Here is an 18,451-nt window from a genome sequence, read left to right as displayed (position 1 = left end):
GATACACATACATATATAAATATATACTGCATGACGGCTGTTTTCCCTGGGGATGTCAGTGCAGTCACCTAGCCCATCAGTTCCCTCCTTGACAGCGTCGAGAGTGTTCAGACTACAATTTACAGTCCCTCCATCCATACATTGTTTGGTAAATTATGCAACCGTCTCTAGAATAAGAACGCACAGAATCAGACGAACAGAATACAGTGTTTCTTCTTCCTTTTCATTTGCTCTCTCGCTCTCTTCCGCCCATAGCTTTGCCTTTACAAGCGGACATATCAGATACCTTATTTATCCATCTCCAGCACAATGCTGATGTGAAACACTACTGCACCACTGTGGCTTTTCCCATGTTAATCCTTTCGAGCAGCAGAGGCTGGATTCTTGCTGCTGCTGCCCTTGTCGTGCGCTGGATTATTTTGCGTAATATTTCTTTAAACTTTCTCCCACCTCACTTTGGATTAATGTCCCCACCCTTCCAAAAAAAACCCCCACCCCACATCACAACCCTTCTCTTCCAGAAAAAAAAAATGTGGTCAGAGTTCCATCGCTGCTCTTCTTTAGAAGCGTGCAGACGAGTGATTCCCGACTCAGACATGCCAGGGTGAAGCACAGGCAGCGAAACTGCAGCAGCCCCAGCAGCAGCAACAGAAACAGCAGAAGCCGCCCAGGTAAATGGGGGAAAAAAGCAGGATATGCTGAGAGCGGTGCCGCGTCGTAGCTGTGAGAGAAGACGACGTTGCTTCTTCCAAACAGCGCAACTCGAACCCTGCAGGAACGGAGGAATGGGAAGACCCAAAATGAAAAATAAAAGCCAAAGAGTTAAGAATTAATAATAATAATAATAAATTGGTTCAACTTTATTTCTATTGTTCTGGGCTTTTGCGGGGGCTCTTTCCCCTCCTCCCCCAAAGTCTCGTGTTGCTGAATGTTACTGTCCAGGAGTGCCGAGTCACAAAGGCTCACTCTCCAAAGCGCAGGGAGTCCAGCATCACATGAGAAACCACATGACACACCCGAATTGGATGCTGATGTGGTCAACTATTTCAACGAACAACAAAAAATATGCTGAACAAGGCATGCCCCTCTCTAGCGGCTAGAATTTCCTTTTTTAACAATCACACAAAAAAAATTAGATATCTATCTCTATATAAACTACTGATACTTCAAGTGCTAAGAGGATGCTGTTCCACAGACACTAGCTGGATGGCAGCAATATTACTTCTAGGCTGCATTACACAAAACTGATTCCACTTAAGTGAATTCCTGAAAAGCATACTCCATGTCTTTACAGCCTGAACAGGCTCAGAAAACCAATTCCATTATCATTCCCTGCAATCTGTATCCAAACCTGCATTCTGAATAATTTATTTTAGACTAATAAGATGTTTGCCAAGACTGCTCCTTTCCCCAGTTAGCACCACAGGCTAGATTTACTAAGGTGGGGAAGCCTGTCCCAGTGCAACATGGAAACAGAGATTGAATTCATCATTGTCATAAATGGTGGTTTTACTAAACAACCTGTCCCACAAATAGTCAGGAAAAACAAGCAAAAGCTGTCTCCTGCTTTATTGAACAAGACACGGCTCTTGTTTGCAGTGGGGTATATTGTGTTTGTAAACAGTTGCATTATTTTTTTCTAACATTGCTGTGATAAGAGTTTCCGATCAAAGCTGAGGATTAGATTTCTCAGCAATGACAAAACAGGCGAACTCTCTGGCCAGCTAGTTCCTGCAGAGGTGCTCTGCCACATTGTTTAACTTACTAGCATGTCAGCAGGACTTGCAATGCCCAACTAAGGCCCTGGAACCTCACAATGCTGTTTGCTGTCAGGTCTCCAAGAGGTTAACATTCTTCCTTGCTTTACCATCATGCCTATAGGAGCATAGTACTGAGGGAGTCGCTAGCTAAGGTGGGGGGCAAGCTGATCTGGATTATTGATGGAATCACTGCTGGCATAAGGTTATCATCCAACACACACAGTTAGCAGTCTGAAGCTTGTTTTACTCTATTGTTTGTGAAAATGACAGAGCAGGTGGCACACAGTCCCCCATCTCGTTTGTTTGCAAAAGCAGGGCATCACTTTGCGATGCCATACTCCCTGGCTCTTTATACTGAAACTGTAAACGATGTCAGGAAAATGTAAAAGGATAGTGCCATGAGCACACACAGCTGTTTTCCATGAGATCTCACTGCAAGCTGTGAAGTTTATATCACAGCACTCAAGTACAGAATTCCCCAAAAGAAAGATATGTATAGCATTCGGGCAGGAAGGGGGAGTAAAAGCATGAAAGAGTGCTCTTTTGTGTGCTTTCAACCTTCCCAACTGCTCATGCAATGGCACATTACAAGAATTTGCACAAGGCAGTTAGTATCTATTTTCATTGGTTCCTGACAGAAAGGTTTTTTTCAAAGAGCTGCACCTATGAGGAGCCAAGGTCCACGTGCAACATTATCTAAATGCCAAATAAGTCTGTGCAGAGAACTCTGGGGACTAGTGTCTTACACACAGACATCATAGGAACATTAGATAACTATCAAAAGGCATTTTTATACATGGCACGACCAGTTACACTTAGATCACTTTTCCATCGCTGTGTTGACATCAGCACACAAACTCAGGCCTGTGGCCAGTGCATAATTAAAATTAGCCAGTTGTATTCCAGCTGCAGTGTTGGTTTAATCTGGATGATGAAGACTTCAAAACAAGCTTTCCACAAGATAAGTGGGAAGCATTATTGACTAGTAGTGGCAGGGGATGGTGTGCACCAGGAAGAGATATATTCGAAGTCCCTACAAAATTTTGGCAAACAAGACAAAAGTAGCTGTCTTGGGTGGAGAGAAGTCTCATCCTCATTATCCTAGCAAAAGTACCCCTGGAGCTCATTTAACAGTCAGACAGAAAGGTTTAGCAGTTCCTTTTGCGCTCATCTTCCTTTATTATTCGTTTCTAATACATAATCCTTGTCTCTGTGAGTTGATGACCTTTTCCTGTTTTATCCATTAGGTCATTTCTCTGTTCTGGCCATGCATAATTACAGTGTATTTTATACATATTATATATATTTATATTTATATATTACACACTCACATGGAAGAGGTGCTGTGACTTCAATGACTGGTAATGGAATGTGAAACTTTTCTCCTGTTGGTCACTGAATCCAACTCAGGTCAGTTGTGTCTGAAAGTTGTCGCCATCTAATGGATATGTAAAATGGTCCAGAGATTTCACTTCAGATCCTAGCCCACAACACAAAACTGACCATCTCAGTGGAAACATCAAGGACTGAATGAGCACAGAACCTGAATTACTCACTCACACTAAAGCTAGTCACTGCAAGCCAGAGTTGAGACACATTGATGGGGCAGAGTATGGGAAAGATTTCACTACTGTTGCCTGGACTGAACCTGTTTGGTGGATAGAGGACTTCAGTCTCTTTAGACTGCTAATCAAATGTCTTTCATGAACACCGTAAGATACATTTTAATCGGCCTCAGAAATTGTGCCCAGCCATATCTGCAGATGCAACCAGGAGGTCCTGTCATTTGCATTTCCAAACCTTGCTAGGGAGAAACAGGAGCAACCACAGCCCCCAGAAATCCTTGATTTCAATATTTCAGTCTCAGGTTATTGTTGGATACTATGATTTTATCTATAATATGTTAACTCCTGAACTCAGATTCAGGTTCTGGAATCATCTGTCTGAAAAAATCACTATTTCTCTGTTCAGGCCCAGCACCTAAGTTGCAATCTGCAACATTAGTCCACCCAAGCACTGAGCAATGAAACAGGCAGCTGTGCACACAACACAGGTAATTTAGGGGGCAAATAGGCACCTCTGGATGGCATATTAGCTTTTGTGCTCCAATGCAGACTTTTAGATTGTACAATGCCTGGAAAGCACTTAACACATTTTGGATACTACTACAATGTAAATTAATAAATAAAATAATAATAATTTCCAGATGCAATGTAAGGTGCCAACGTATGAAGAGTTGTCCCCATATATTTGATCCCAGATCCAGCGCTTCCATTAGGCAAACCTAGGCGGTCGCCTAGGGCGCCAGGATTCGGGAGGCGGCATTTTGTGTGCTCCCGCTGAAGAAGGACCTTCTGCTGACGTGCCACGGAAAACAGCGGCAGCCAACTGACCAGATCAACGACTGCCGCTGTTGCTTGCGGCATTTCGGCGGAGGGTCCTTCTTCAGCGGCGCGATGGGAGTGGTACCAGAAGCTCCCGTGCACCCCGTGGGGAGCGCACAAAATGCCGCCCCCCGAATTCTGCCTAGGGCGCCAGAAACTCAGGCGCTGCTCCTGCCCAGATCCTGCTCTGTGTTAGGGCAGTTTTGCATCACTCTAGCAATCCAAAGTTGGTGTACCTGACCACAGGAAGATTATCTCGGTGAAGAGGGGCCAATTCAGATCCCTTCAGGTTGCTTTAATTTATGTCAAAGACTGGACAACATCTAGATGGTCCCAAGTTCAAGAGAATGAAAAGTACCTTTACAAAGAGAGTGAAAAGTACCACAGTATCCTGAGGTATGTTGAGTGGTCCTTGTGGGTCTTGATGGTCTCCTTTATATGACCAACCATGTTCAAAATAGATCAGTTTATTAAGCCAGCATGCTAATGTACATCTTTTCGATCTGTGGGCTAACTGCAGGATTTTAATAATTGGAGACCGGATTCTCATCTCACCATGATTTTACAGTTGTAGCTTCCCTTGAATTCAGTGGAATTATTCTTGATTTATAATAGCGTAAGCAAAAGCAAAATACAGACCAGAGCGTTTTAAAAACTCAGCCTTTTGTGACACTGATATACTTCCCTAATGAATAAAGAGAAAAAAATAGAATGCCCAAGTGAACTGGTATTGAAACAATAATGGGGATCTCTGTGGAAAGTCACAAAGGAAGTACGGCAATAAGAAATTGCAATATCGCATTGAGTATTTACAAGTACTGTACAAATCAAGTGTGAAAGACCACCACCTTTGTTACAGTTCCTATGACAGAAAAAGCAATTAAGCCCAGAAAGCTATTCTATAAGCAGGCCGATGTAATAAACAAAACATTAAATTAGTGCAGAGCAGTTGACCCTACCTCATTATGTTTTGTTATTTCCACTATTGTTAAGCTTTGATCATGACAACCCTATTGCTTAACCACTGCAAAGTTCTGCTTTTACTGACTGCTTCAGGAAGTCGCTCCCAAAGGTACAGCCAGACACTGAGCCCTCTTTGCACTCAAGTGGCTTTCCCTCTTTAAGTCTGAGCAATCACATTTGACTAGATGCCTGCCACATGAAATGTGATCTTATATATTGACTTGGCTTAAAGGTGTTAAAATTAACATGTAAAAAACAACTGGATTTTCATAGATTCATAGACTCTAGGACTGGAAGGGACCTCGAGAGGTCATCGAGTCCAGTCCCCTGCCCTCATGGCAGGACCAAATACTGTCTAGACCATCCCTGATAGACATTTATCTAACCTACTCTTAAATATCTCCAGAGATGGAGATTCCACAACCTCCCTAGGCAATTTATTCCAGTGTTTAACTACCCTGACAGTTAGGAACTTTTTCCTAATGTCCAACCTAAATCTCCCTTGCTGCAGTTTAAGCCCATTGCTTCTTGTTCTATCATTAGAGGCTAAGGTGAACAAGTTTTCTCCCTCCTCCTGATGACACCCTTTTAGATACCTGAAAACTGCTATCATGTCCCCTCTCAGTCTTCTCTTTTCCAAACTAAACAAATCCAATTCTTTCAGCCTTCCTTCATAGGTCATGTTCTCAAGACCTTTAATCATTCTTGTTGCTCTTCTCTGGACCCTCTCCAATTTCTCCACATCTTTCTTGAAATGTGGTGCCCAGAACTGGACACAATACTCCAGTTGAGGCCTAACCAGCGCAGAGTAGAGCGGAAGAATGACTTCTCGTGTCTTGTTTACAACACACCTGTTAATGCATCCCAGAATCACGTTTGCTTTTTTTGCAACAGTATCACACTGTTGACTCATATTTAGCTTGTGGTCCACTATGACCCCTAGATCTCTTTCTGCCATACTCCTTCCTAGACAGTCTCTTCCCATTCTGTATGTGTGAAACTGATTGTTCCTTCCTAAGTGGAGCACTTTGCATTTGTCTTTATTGAACCTCATCCGGTTTACCTCAGACCATTTCTCCAATTTGTCTAGATCATTTTGAATTTTGACCCTGTCCTCCAAAGCAGTTTCTGTATCTTTTCATCACTACTGTACATACACCATTCTGCTCATGTAAGTCAACATCTGTGTAGTATGCCGTGTAAAATCTAGGTAGGACATTTTTGAAATGTTGATTTCTTTTAAATCTCACTATGGGAACATGGCTTACATTTGTTTAGCATGTTTCAGCATGAAAAGTTTTATACTCTTTATGAACTACAAGTGTATATGCAGTAAATACAGGAGTTATTTCATCCACCAATGGAATGCTGTTACAGTGGGGTGGAAGGTAACTCCTTTTTAACACCACACAGCAGCACTGCCTGTGGCAGGAAGTGAGGAATAAACATCCTACTGAAACTGGAGAGAAATTCTAAATTCCCCAGGAACCAGAATATCACTAATGGACATGTGCAAATCAGATGAACTTTCTGGTTACTAGTTTTATTACAAATCCGAAACTTGGCCAACATTTCTAAAGCCCCCCTTGAGCCTATTAAGGAAGGGTTCACTGAAAATTCAGCCCAGATTGCCTTCAGTGGGTCACAAATCTCAGTGAATCTAAGGTGTTTTCAGTCAACTGTCTCCCTCCATACAAGCTTTGGAGAGAGAGTTATGGTTATGCTTGAGGTTTCAACACAACAGCCAGGCAAAACTTGGGGTTTGTCACTGAACCTGAAACCTCAAAGTGAAACTAAGGTAGGTGAACTCTGTGGATTGAAACCAAAACACACACTTGTTCAGCCACAAGTGAACAAAACCTCAATGCTACACATGGTGCTAGTAAAGAGCCAGGCAGGACGTTGGCCAAAATATTAGGGCACTTACCCTTTGCATAGAATGCCATGGGATGCTTAGTGCTTAGAGTGGTCTCATTTGAAAGATATCGCTTTGGTTGCCCATCTCTTCAGATGGAAACTCAGGGCCCTCCTATCTGTAATGATTCAGTAGCTGTGCCTGAGCTCCATACTGCTAGAATACACAGAAAATTTGATTTTTTCTAGAATATGTTATTGAGAATGTATAATTTATGGTCAATATAAGTTCCATACTTTCAGTTAGGGAAAAGACTGGGAGATGATTATCAATAGGGATAGGCAAATAATATATAACTATTATTCAATGAATCTTCTCTCTTTTTGAAATTTATCCAGTAACAGATCACAATTTACTTGAATTTATGTTATTCAAAATTACTTTCTAGACAATTTTCTCAATAATTCTTGGCCTGCAGTTCAGTTGTGAACAGCATGTTGCAATTATTCAAAATCTGATCTGTTTTGACTGAAAGGATAGGTCACATGGGATATTTTTATTCCCTGATTGATTGTAACACTTAGAATTAGGTTTCCAATGTGAATATTTGCTATTAGGACACTGAAATTCATCTACCATGAATATTCTGCAGTATTTCCTTAAAATGTACTGTTCCATAAACACTTCCTTCCTGCCAGAAAACTCAATCCCTAGAACATTTGTGGACAGAAAACACAAAATGGGTCTGGGACAAAGATAAAATAAACGTGTTTAAAAACTCCAATGATTATTATTTTTTTCCCTTCAGTATTCACTCAGTTCTCATAATCACATAGTTGAAAAGATTTAAATATGAATCTGTGTTTCTGTTGCTGCATCTGAACACGTTAAAGACCTGAGTCTATGATTCTTCAGTGCTGTGTGACTGACGCATGGGTAAATTGTCCGAGTCTGAAGTGAAACCTCACCTATTGTGCTGGAGGATAGTAGTGATTTAGAGTTTTACTGGGGAAAGATATGGCACCACGAATGAAGTAAATGTAGCCAAGAGAGCAGCCTCCACCCTTGATGAAAAATACCAACTTCACATTGATAGAAGCTTCTTAGAGTTCAAACTGCCATTATTACTCAGACTTACTCTTGAGTTGTTTTCAGTAACCAATCACTGTGTAAGATCTGGAGCTAAATTCTTCTCTGAGTTACAAATTCAGCAGCAATGTAAATGTTAGTGTAAGATACATATTGGGTGTAAGCTGGTGTTGAAGTACTGTGACTGGCACTAATTTTGATATACAGTGGGTGTGCACACTGCTATGTTTCCCTCTTTATTTCTTCAGAGTAAATTTTATTTATTGAGTACAAAAGCTGAATATTAAATTGGTGCTAGTTATACTACTTAGCCTGTGCTCATTTTTTGATAAAACCACATCCAAATATATAACTTATGCCACCAATAACATCACCACTACATTTGACCCAAAGATTTCCATCAGAATTTGCATCCGCTTCACGTATAGCTTTGATTTTGACTCTAGGGCCAAAATTCTGCTTTCAGTTACATGGACGTGACTCTGCCTGAAGTCAAAGAGACTTGAACAACTGGACAGAATTGGGCCCTAAGTCTTGAAATACAGTACAGCCATTCAGGGGTGGTCCCAAACTTTAAGAATTTAGTATAAAAGCACCAGATTTAAGATATGCTATAAATATCAGTTCTTCCTTGGATGCCTTGTTGCTTGTAGTACCCGTATCACAAAATGTTTCTGAACACAATATGTTCTAGATGGTATGGAGATACCATAAAAATAATATAGTGTGAAGTATGAATTCCTTATACAAACAAGCTCACAGTACATATTTTACAATCCAGAAGAAATCATTGTAAAGGAGATGCCCCAAGGAGACTGAAGATCTGTGTGCACAATAATCAGGAGTTCATGGTGAGAACAACTGCCTTTAGTTGCCTGGTGACTTCACACTGCATAGGAATACAAATTAAATAACCAATTGATATCTGTTTTAGGATTACGAATTGCATTCTCCAAAGTGAAAACTGTACTGAAACACACTATGACCAGCTTCTTAGTGAAATTGCTGACAAAGTGATTAATATTTGGTCTTGGGCAAGAGAGGGCTTTACCTTTGTTAACTACCCAGTTTTTGACTGGTATTTTACATGGAACACATTCCAAGTGCAAAGTGGAAGAGCTATGTTTTTTCATCTGTGAATATTTTCACCTTAGACTTCAGCAGCACTGTCAGGAAGTAACTTTTCCACGGTTGTTACTGTAAACAAAGATGGCAAGGCAAGCATCCAAGAGTTACAGAAAGTCAGGGACCAAACGGCAAGAAAGTCGAAGACTGCCTCCAGAAATTAAAGCGAGAACCACCAGAGTACCAAACTTTGCTTGCTCTTTTCACTACTCTGGTTAGTTGGGCAACATGACAAACATCGGATTCATTATATAATACATACAAGATTACATAGGCCCTTTTTTGTTCAGTTCTTATAACTTTGTCAAACACACTGTTTAGGTTAAAATTTTCCATGCTGGTTGTCTGCATGAGCCTGAATTTTTTTTTGAAAAGTTTCAGCCCAAAATAGTTTGTTTGGTATAATTTTGAGCAACTGAAAAAAGGGTCTAATGTAGTGCATCATAAAAAAAGGTGATGAGGAAATTAATAATGCTGTCTTCAGATCTGGTTTTGAATAGTGTGCAGTAAACAGGGCAAGGAGCCACACACTGAAAAATGGAGAATAAACCAAAATATTAAATAGCTGCTCACTAAGTGAGAGCAATCCATCCTGTGCACGACAAGGCAGCTGTCTTGTGGGAAAAAAAGTATGTGATCATATAAATTAAAGACTGAATCATAATTTACATGCAGAAGTCTGCAAGCAAACTTAATTCTGAAATCTCCTTACATATGTGTGCTTAACTTTGTAATCTTCATACAAAAATTAGGAAGAAAAAGCACCAACTCACAGACTACTCTAAAAGCCTCAAACTAAATATATGTCCTGACTGAGGAAAGCACTTCAGCACTTGCTTAACTTTAAGCATGTGCTTAAGTTCCACTGTCTTCAACAGGTCTTAAGTATATACTTAAGTGCTCTTCATGAATAAGGATGATTTATTGAATCAGGACCATAGCAGCCAGAAAATGGATGTTGCACTAGCAAGAGAGTATGGAGGCAAGAGCCACATGTTGGTAGCTTGTGAAGTACAGATATGTTTACTTGTAAGCAATTGTGAGAAACTTTAAGAGCTCTAAGACTAACTACTGACAACAAGATCAATGTTTCCTGGTCTCATCTTACAGCAAGAAGTCATTTGCAGATGTTTTCTGCTTTTCATTGCCATTTAGAAGCAAATTCAATTCCTCCAAATCTGAAATTCATAACCAGATGTTGATTCCCAGCGTTTGTATTATACTGTCATTAATGCATGCATATGTTTTATATACATTTTTAAATCGCAAAACAAAAGCTTCAAACTGGCATTCATGCTGAATTGTGTGATGTGAGACTGTAGCTCACCATCTCATGAGCTAAAGTAAAGATTTGCTATTTATCCAATTTCCAAGACAATGAACAGATCTCAGTACTGGTATGACAGCCTTATTCCACCAATGATATTGAGGGTACAACTCCAGGACATGATAAAGCCCTTTCAGGAATAGTCTGATAGCCAATGTGGTTTCCATTGGCTCATATAGATCTTAATCAGATAAAATGCTCTGGTCAGCAATGGGGTTGAGCTGGTTTCACCTTATACCGCGATAATTCTGACACTCCAAGGGTGAAATCCTGACCCCATTAACTTCAGTGCGGCCAGGACTTCACTTCAAGTATTTCTGCCGTATATTGAGAGATTTAATCCTAGAATGTAAGGCGGTTATATACTTGCACCAAATATTTAAGGTCTGTTTCAACAGAGATTTATTAATCCGCAAGTAACTATTGAAATATTTTAACTGAGTTATATATTTACTGCACGTTCAAATGAACTAAATGAAACTGACACCGGTGCTGGCAGTAACTGCACATTTTTATCAGTCCCTTTAAGTTTAGTGCACAGAAATTTTTTCCACAACAACAAATTTCTCTTCAGTCATGTATTTGATGACATAAACTTCATCTGTAAACATATGGTGGTGGTAATGAAAGTATTCAACCTCCAGTTCTGAAATCTTCCTTGCAAAGTTCTGAATGTGCCTTCCAGAACGACAGAATACCTGAATGAACAGATGTGGAGCAGGAGAGTTTTCAACATTCACACTGGCTTCATCTAATTACAGCTGCTGCTCCACAGTGGACTGACCTGGTCACTTGTACTTAAATGAGTATCATGTCTAGCTGTTTTCCTTAAGACTTTCCCTCATTACAGCTGTTTTGTTTAAGCCACGTTAAAGTTACATAATGATCATATAATTTAGAATGAGGACACATGCAGTGCTTCACTTGGGGCCATACTGGACAGACACACACACACACACACACGTTTATACAGTATTGATAGCTTAAAATATTAGTTTTAGCAATTAAATAATTATTGCTATCTATAGCCATCTAGATCTATATCCACACATCTACAGAACCAACAGTGCAGAGAGTGAATCTGCCCTAGGTCCAGGTTTTCTAGAAGTAGATCATCCCTGAATTCTTGACACGACCTTTTTCATCAGCTCCTCACATCAGGCTACATGAAAAGTATCTAAAAATAGTCCAGCCATGTTCTTTATTCAACAGAGCATGTATAAGGCACCCACTGCCTCGGGATTCCCTTTGACACAAAATTCCCATTGACTTCAATGGGCCAGGATTTCACTTTTGGTATCTAAAGCTTTTGAGCATATGCAGTACAGCTGTATTCTTACTAATGGCTCTACATAATGGAGCAATTGTTGCACTGAACCCAAACATATTATTGTTAAAACTAGCTAAGAAAGAAATCAATCTGGCTCTTGGCTAATAAAGTAGCATGTGTTCATTTCAAGGGGAAAAGGTTTTCTTTCAGAATTCTTGCAGAAAGTGCCAGTTTGACACTGGAGGTGAAATTGAATTAAAGACTATACATTCTATTCCTTGTTAGAATAACAAATTAAAGACTGGGTGCATCAAATACTGAGAGTCTTAAAGTGAATTTCAACAGACTAAATGCCATATTGTTCATATATCATTATATTCAGATTATATGGATGTCTAGATGTCTTGCTCTGGTGCTTCTAAATTAATCAAGTAGAGAGAACCTTTCAGTTCAAAAGATCTCTATTTCCTTTCTGAGCTTCTTTATGCTAATACACTGAAGGCACAGGTTATTTATCATGAGATCAATAGGAATATTGCAAAAACTATTCTCAGCCACAAACCTCTATGGCTGATAAAGTGATGGCTTGTGGCCACAAAAACGTGCAATATTTCCACCTTGAAATCACGTGCCAAAAATGAAATTAACTGCAGTCACACATGGCTATACAGTTGTATCAGTAAATCCTGTGGTACAACCCCCAAAAGCTTAATAACTGTGCTCCTGATTAAATATTAATAAAATTGTTTCCCCAGATCAGAGATGCATTCTAAAAGAAATTGTTTTGGGAAGGTGCAGTCTCGATTATTCTATCCTAATAAAATAATAGTGTTTCTAATTATCTTAGACATTGTAAATTATTCCAAAGGAGTTCATTATTTACTATTATATAGAGATGAAGGATAATCTTGTGTAAAATATTGGACTACGACCTGGGAGATGTGGCTTGAATTCCTGACCCTGACAAAGAATTCCTGTGTGACCTTGAACAAGTCACAAAGTGGGATTTTCAGAAGAACCTAAGTGATTTAGGAGCACTTGTGCCACTGAAAATCATTGTCAGATAAATATGTTGAATTGGAGATGGGGTTAGGCACCCAAATAACCTTAACTCTGCCCTGAGAGAAAAAAGTGAAAAAGGCCTGGTCCTCACTACTCTGTTATTTCAGAATTAGCCAAGTTAATTCAGAAAAAAAAATAATTCCATCCAAACGACCAAACCAGTTTTTTCGATTTAAAGGGCTCTTTAATTTGATTTCTGTACTCCACCACGCCAAGTGGAGTAGCGGTTAAATCGAGATTGCAATCCCGGGTTAAAGATATTGTGGATGCAATTTGATGTTATTGGCCTCCTGGAGCTATCCCAGAATGCTCCCTTGTGACTGCTCTGGACAACACTCTCAACTCTGATGGAGTAGCCAGGTGGGCAGGAAAAGCCCCGGGAACTTTTGAATTTCATTTCCTGTTTAGTCACCATCAGCACAGGTGAACATCAGCACAGTCCACTAACACAGGGGACCATGCAGAGTCCATCACCACGAGAGATCACGCAGTCCCGGATTCGCAGATGAGCTCCAGCATGGTCCAAACGGGAGGTACTGGATCTCATCACATGTTGGGGAGACAAGTCTGTTATGGCAGAACTATGTTCCAAAAAAAGGAACACAAATATGTACGCTAAAGTCTCCAGGGCCATCATGGAAAGAGACTACTCCAGGGACACAGAGCAGTGTCGTACAAAAATCAAGGAGCTCAGGCAAGTGTACCAAAAAGCCAGGGAGGCAAATGGGCGCTCTGGATCACAGCCCCATACATTCTGCTTTTACCGCGAGCTCCATGGAATTATGGGAGGTGATGCCACCACTACCCCACCACTGTCCATGGACACCTGCCAGGGGGGAGTGGCACGGAGAGAGGAGGAAGGGTCATTGGAGGACAAAGAGGAGGAAGACAGTGCACAGACGGCAAGTGGGGAATCCGTTTTCCTCCCCAGCCAGGATCCTCCCCATGCTGGATCCAATAGCTTCCCCTGACTCCCAAGGCAGGTTCCCAGACCATGACCCTGGAGAAGATATTTCTGGTGAGTGAGAGCCTAATCGGAGCCACATGGTGGAGGTTGGGGGGGGAACCCAGCTGCGCTGGGCTCATCCCTGCTCAAAGCCTCATTGGAGCCACGCGGTGGGTGAGGGGGGGAAGGGGCGGGGTTGTGTGAAGTCATCATCCCAGAGAGCCCGCAGGCCCTCCTTTTATATGGCAAATCCACCAGGCATTGCTTGCTATAGGAAAGGGGACACAGCAGTTTGACAGCATTGAAATGAATGCAGAAGAAGCAGAACCTGCATGCCCTTAGGTTGCCTGCAAGCTGAATTCTGTTGCCCGGCCATATGTGATGACTTACTCAAGCCAAAGTGTCCCCTTTGTTCTCTGAAATGTATCTTGTAAAATACCACCCTCCCTTTTTTTCCTCCCACAGGTGAAAATGTTTCAACACGGCCCCTAACTACTCCGTCCCAGAGGCTGGTCCAGATCAGAAAGCGGAAAAAACGAACTTGGGAAGACATGTTCGCCAAGCTCATGCAGTCCTCCTGCACTGATAGGGCCCAGCTGAATGCATGGAGGGAAACAATTGTGGAGTCCCGTAAAGCATTACAGGAACACGAAGAGAGGAGGGACGCGCATGATGAGAGCAAGCAGGACGCTATGGTCAAGCTCATGGGGGAGCAAACTGACGTGCTCCGCTGTATGGTGGATCTCCTGCAGGAAAGACAGCAAGAACACAGACTGCCACTGAGGTCCTTGTATAACCGCCCTCCCTCCTCCCCAAGTTCCATAGCCTCCTCACCCAGACGCCCAAGAACACAAGGGAGGAGGCTACGGGGACCCACACACTCAACCCCAGAGGATCGCCCAAGCAGCAGAAAGCTGGCATTTGCGAACTTTTGATTTGGTTTCTGGACTTGTCCTTCCCTCCTCCTCCACTCCCCTAACCCAATATCCACCCTTCTCCGATCTACCTTCAGATTTCTCTCGATGTGTTGTGCAACAAATAACAAAGAACAGTTTTTAAATAATTTTCATTTTATTTCATTTCATATATATAGGGGGCGGGTAACTTCAAGAGAAACAAACACAACTGTCACACCATACCCTGGCCAGTCATGAAACTGGCTTTCAAAGCTTCTTTGATGCGCAGTGCGCCCTGCTGTGTTCTTCTAATCGCCCTGTTTTCTGGCTGTGTGAAATTGGCCACCAGGTGAGTTGCCTCAACCTCCTATCCTGCCATAAATGTCTCCCCCTTACTCTCACAGATACTGTGAAGTACACAACAAGCAGCAATTACAGTTGGAATATTGGTTTGCTGAGATCTAACCGAGTCAGTAAACAACCATTCTGCACCTGCTAAGCCTATAGTTGAACTGCTCCTGGATACTGTCCAGGGTGCCTGTGTACGGCTTCATAAGCCATGGCATTAAGGGGTAGGCTGGGTCCCCGAGGATAACTATAGGCATTTCAACATCCCCAACAGTAATCTTCTGGTCTGGGAAGTAAGTCCCTTCCTGCAGCTGTTCAAATAGACCAGAGTTCCTGCAGATGCAAGCGTCATGGACCTTTCCCAGCCATCCCACGTTGAAATCAGTGAAACGTCCCTTGTGATCCACCAGTGCTTGCAGCACCATGGAAAAGTACCCCTTGCGGTTTACTTACTGGCCACCCCAGTGTGCCGGGGCCAAGATAGGGATATGCGTTCCATCTATCAACCCACTGCAGTTAGGGAACCCCAGCGCATTAAAGCCTTCCACAGTGGTCTGCACATTTCCCAAGCCACTACTCTCGATAGCAGCTGGTCAATGATTGTGTTGGCTACTTGCAGCACAGCAGTCCCTACAGTAGATTTGCCCACTCCAAACTGATTCCTGACTGGCCTGGTAGCTGTCGGACATTGCAAGTTTCCATAGTGCTATGGTCACTTGCTTCTCAACTGTGAGGGCTGCTCTCATTCTGGTGTCTTCACACTTCAGGGAACGGAACAGCAAGTCACAAAGTTCCATGAAAGTGGCCCTATGCATGCAAAAGTTTCGCAGCCATGGGGAATCATCCCAGACCTGCAACGCTATGTGATCCCACCAGTCTGTGCTTGTTTCCCGGGCCCAGAATCGGTGTTCCACGGCATGAACCTAGCCCAATGCCACCATGATCTCTCAATCGCCACATGCTGTGCTTTTAGGAACATCTGTGTCCATGTTCTCATCAGTATAGTGATCGCACTGTCTTCGCTTCCTCGCCCAGTTTTGCAGGTACTGCACATACTGCTGGATAATGCACGAGGTATTTACAATGGTCAAAACTGCATTGGAGATCTGAGTGGGCTCCATGCTTGCCGTGCTATGTCATCTGCACAGGTAATCCTAGAAAAAGGGCACAAAATGTAGGAGAGCTGTACGGTTCAAGATGGCCAATAAAAGGCAGTAAATGGTTGTCTTCACGGAGTTGGGAAGCTCACTAGAGCTGCAAGAGTAGGAAAGCAGAGTTTGCGGCAGAAGCGTGAGTAGAGTTTGCAGTGGAAGCTGTGCGACGCAGTTCACGATGGCTGAAAAACGGCAGGGAATTGTTGCCTACTGTGGCTTCCATGGGAGCCCAAGACAGACAACATGGAAAAAGCGACGGAAGCTGTGTGGTTCAGTTCATGATGGCCAAAAAACGGTGGGGAATTGTTGCCTTCTGTAGCTTGCACACGAGCCCAGGACAGAACACATGGAAAACTTAGCTAGTGATGCAAGAGCGGGAGAGCAGAGTTAGCAGCAGAAGCTGTGCTGCTTGGTTCACGATAGCCGAAAAAAGGCAGGAAATGGTTAGATAAAAGAATAGAAAGAAAGACGAGAGGACATGCGAGGTAGATTCAGAGTACCATTTGCTGGTAGTATGGCATATGTTGTAGCTTTCATGGAGAGAGGAGTGAGTGATGGCGCACACACAGAAACACTCGCGAGAATGTTTTTGCTCCACCATGCACTGGGAGCTTAACCCACAATTCCAATGGGTGGCGGGCACTGCGGGAATTGTGGGATAGCTTCCCACAGTGCACCGCTCTGACATTTGATGCAAGCCTCAGTACTGCGGACGCACTCCGTTGAATTCACATGCTTTGGTGGGGACACACAACACCCAGGGCTGGTGCAACCATTTAGGCGAACTAGGCAGTTCCTAGGGCACCAAGATTTGGGGGCGCCAAAAAGTGGTGCCCCCCCCAAATTTTTTAAATGGTTGCAGCCGCTGCTGCTGGAGCGGCTGAGCTGCCAACGGCAGCAGCTGCCTGCTTCCGGCAGCCCAAGGTGTCCCCCAGGTCAGGGCGCTGCCGGTCAGCGCGCCCCTGAGGTCAGTGCGCCGCCGCCGCAGGCCCGGCAGCCCAGGCGCGCCCTTACCACCAGGGTCAGCGAGACACGCCGCCGCAGCCCAGGGCGCCCGCCCCCGGGCAGCCGAGCCGCTGCCAGCAGCCCAGGACGCCCCTCGCCCCAAGGGGTAGGAGCCGCCAGCGCATGCCGGCAGCCCAGGCGCCCCCCCCCCCAGAGCAGGGAGCCGCCGCTGTGACCCGGCACCCAGGGCGCCCCCGGGGTCAGGGAGCCGCGGCTCCGGTGGACCTGCTGCAGGCATGCCTGCAGCAGCTCCGCCAGAGCCGTGAGACCCGCGCGCGGGGCGGCGAAATGTTGCGGCGCCTAGGGCGCCAGAAACCCTAGCGCCAGTCCTGACAACACCGAATGTATAAAATCGCTTCCGAAAATTTGAATAGCATAAGTTTGAATTAATTTCGTACTGTAGACGTACCCAAAGTATCTGTCTTTAGAAGTCAGCTTCATTCAACCTGGGATTACAAATACTGTTCCGCACTAATTATGAAGTCATTACATGCAGGAGTTAAGGTTGTTTGGGGGCCATAATTGTGCATTCCCAGACATTAACATGTTTAGATTTCTTATAAATGTAATCTAATTCTGAATTCCTGATATCATAATGTTTATATGGAGGATAATTACAATGGTTTAAATGGTTTTACACAGTTTACCATAGTTAATAATCAATAACATTAATTGATAGAAAATAGAGGAGCAACCAGCACTTGAGCAAAATATGACTGTAGTAAATCAGACTGCTCTGGAAAAACAAAAAAGAGCAAACATTCTCTGCTTGCAAGATAAAGCCAGAAGGGCACAATGTAGAGATAAGAAATGCAACACTGTATAATAAGACTGTGAAACTCCTCCACAGTTTCATACACTGGTAGTTTGTATTCCTACTGCTCCCTATGCCTGGGAAATTGATATCTCTTAACGAATAAATAAACAAACATGAGAGTTAGTAAGTAACTAAAATACTAGTTCCTTATCCAGCAAATAATCCAGCTTATAAAGTTTGGCCAGGATTACAAAAGTGATTATATTGCCTAAATTACTGTATAGGTTGGGCCAAATAAAGCCTTAATGTAAGCAGGTGCAACTCTATTAGTTTCAAGCAAGTTATTCCTGCTTACACAAGAGATGAATTTGATCTACTGTCTTCTGTAGCTACAGAAAATATAAACATATACATCTGATCTTTATATGTATGCTTTGCACTGTGTGTTCTGTAGATTTGTTTTCTATGTTTTAAATATTCATTTTGGCCAGTAATAAAAAAAATACACTT

The 18,451-nt window shown here is 42.8% G+C and overlaps 1 long non-coding RNA gene across 3 annotated transcripts in view; it reads right to left on the bottom strand.

The window, feature by feature from the left end:
* Positions 1-449: 449 nt before the first annotated feature.
* LOC116822837 (uncharacterized) overlaps positions 450-18,451 on the bottom strand; it is a 355,840-nt gene continuing 337,838 nt past the window's right edge. For all 3 annotated transcript variants that reach the window (XR_012655327.1, XR_012655326.1, XR_012655325.1), the window contains one exon: positions 450-769. This is a non-coding gene — a long non-coding RNA (uncharacterized LOC116822837). The remainder of the gene's footprint in view (positions 770-18,451) is intronic.

This window comes from Chelonoidis abingdonii, chromosome 2, assembly GCF_003597395.2.
Source record: "Chelonoidis abingdonii isolate Lonesome George chromosome 2, CheloAbing_2.0, whole genome shotgun sequence".
NCBI classification, from domain to species: domain Eukaryota; kingdom Metazoa; phylum Chordata; order Testudines; family Testudinidae; genus Chelonoidis; species Chelonoidis abingdonii.
Note: the sequence above shows the minus strand (reverse complement) of the source record. Positions and strands in the feature narration are given on the sequence as shown.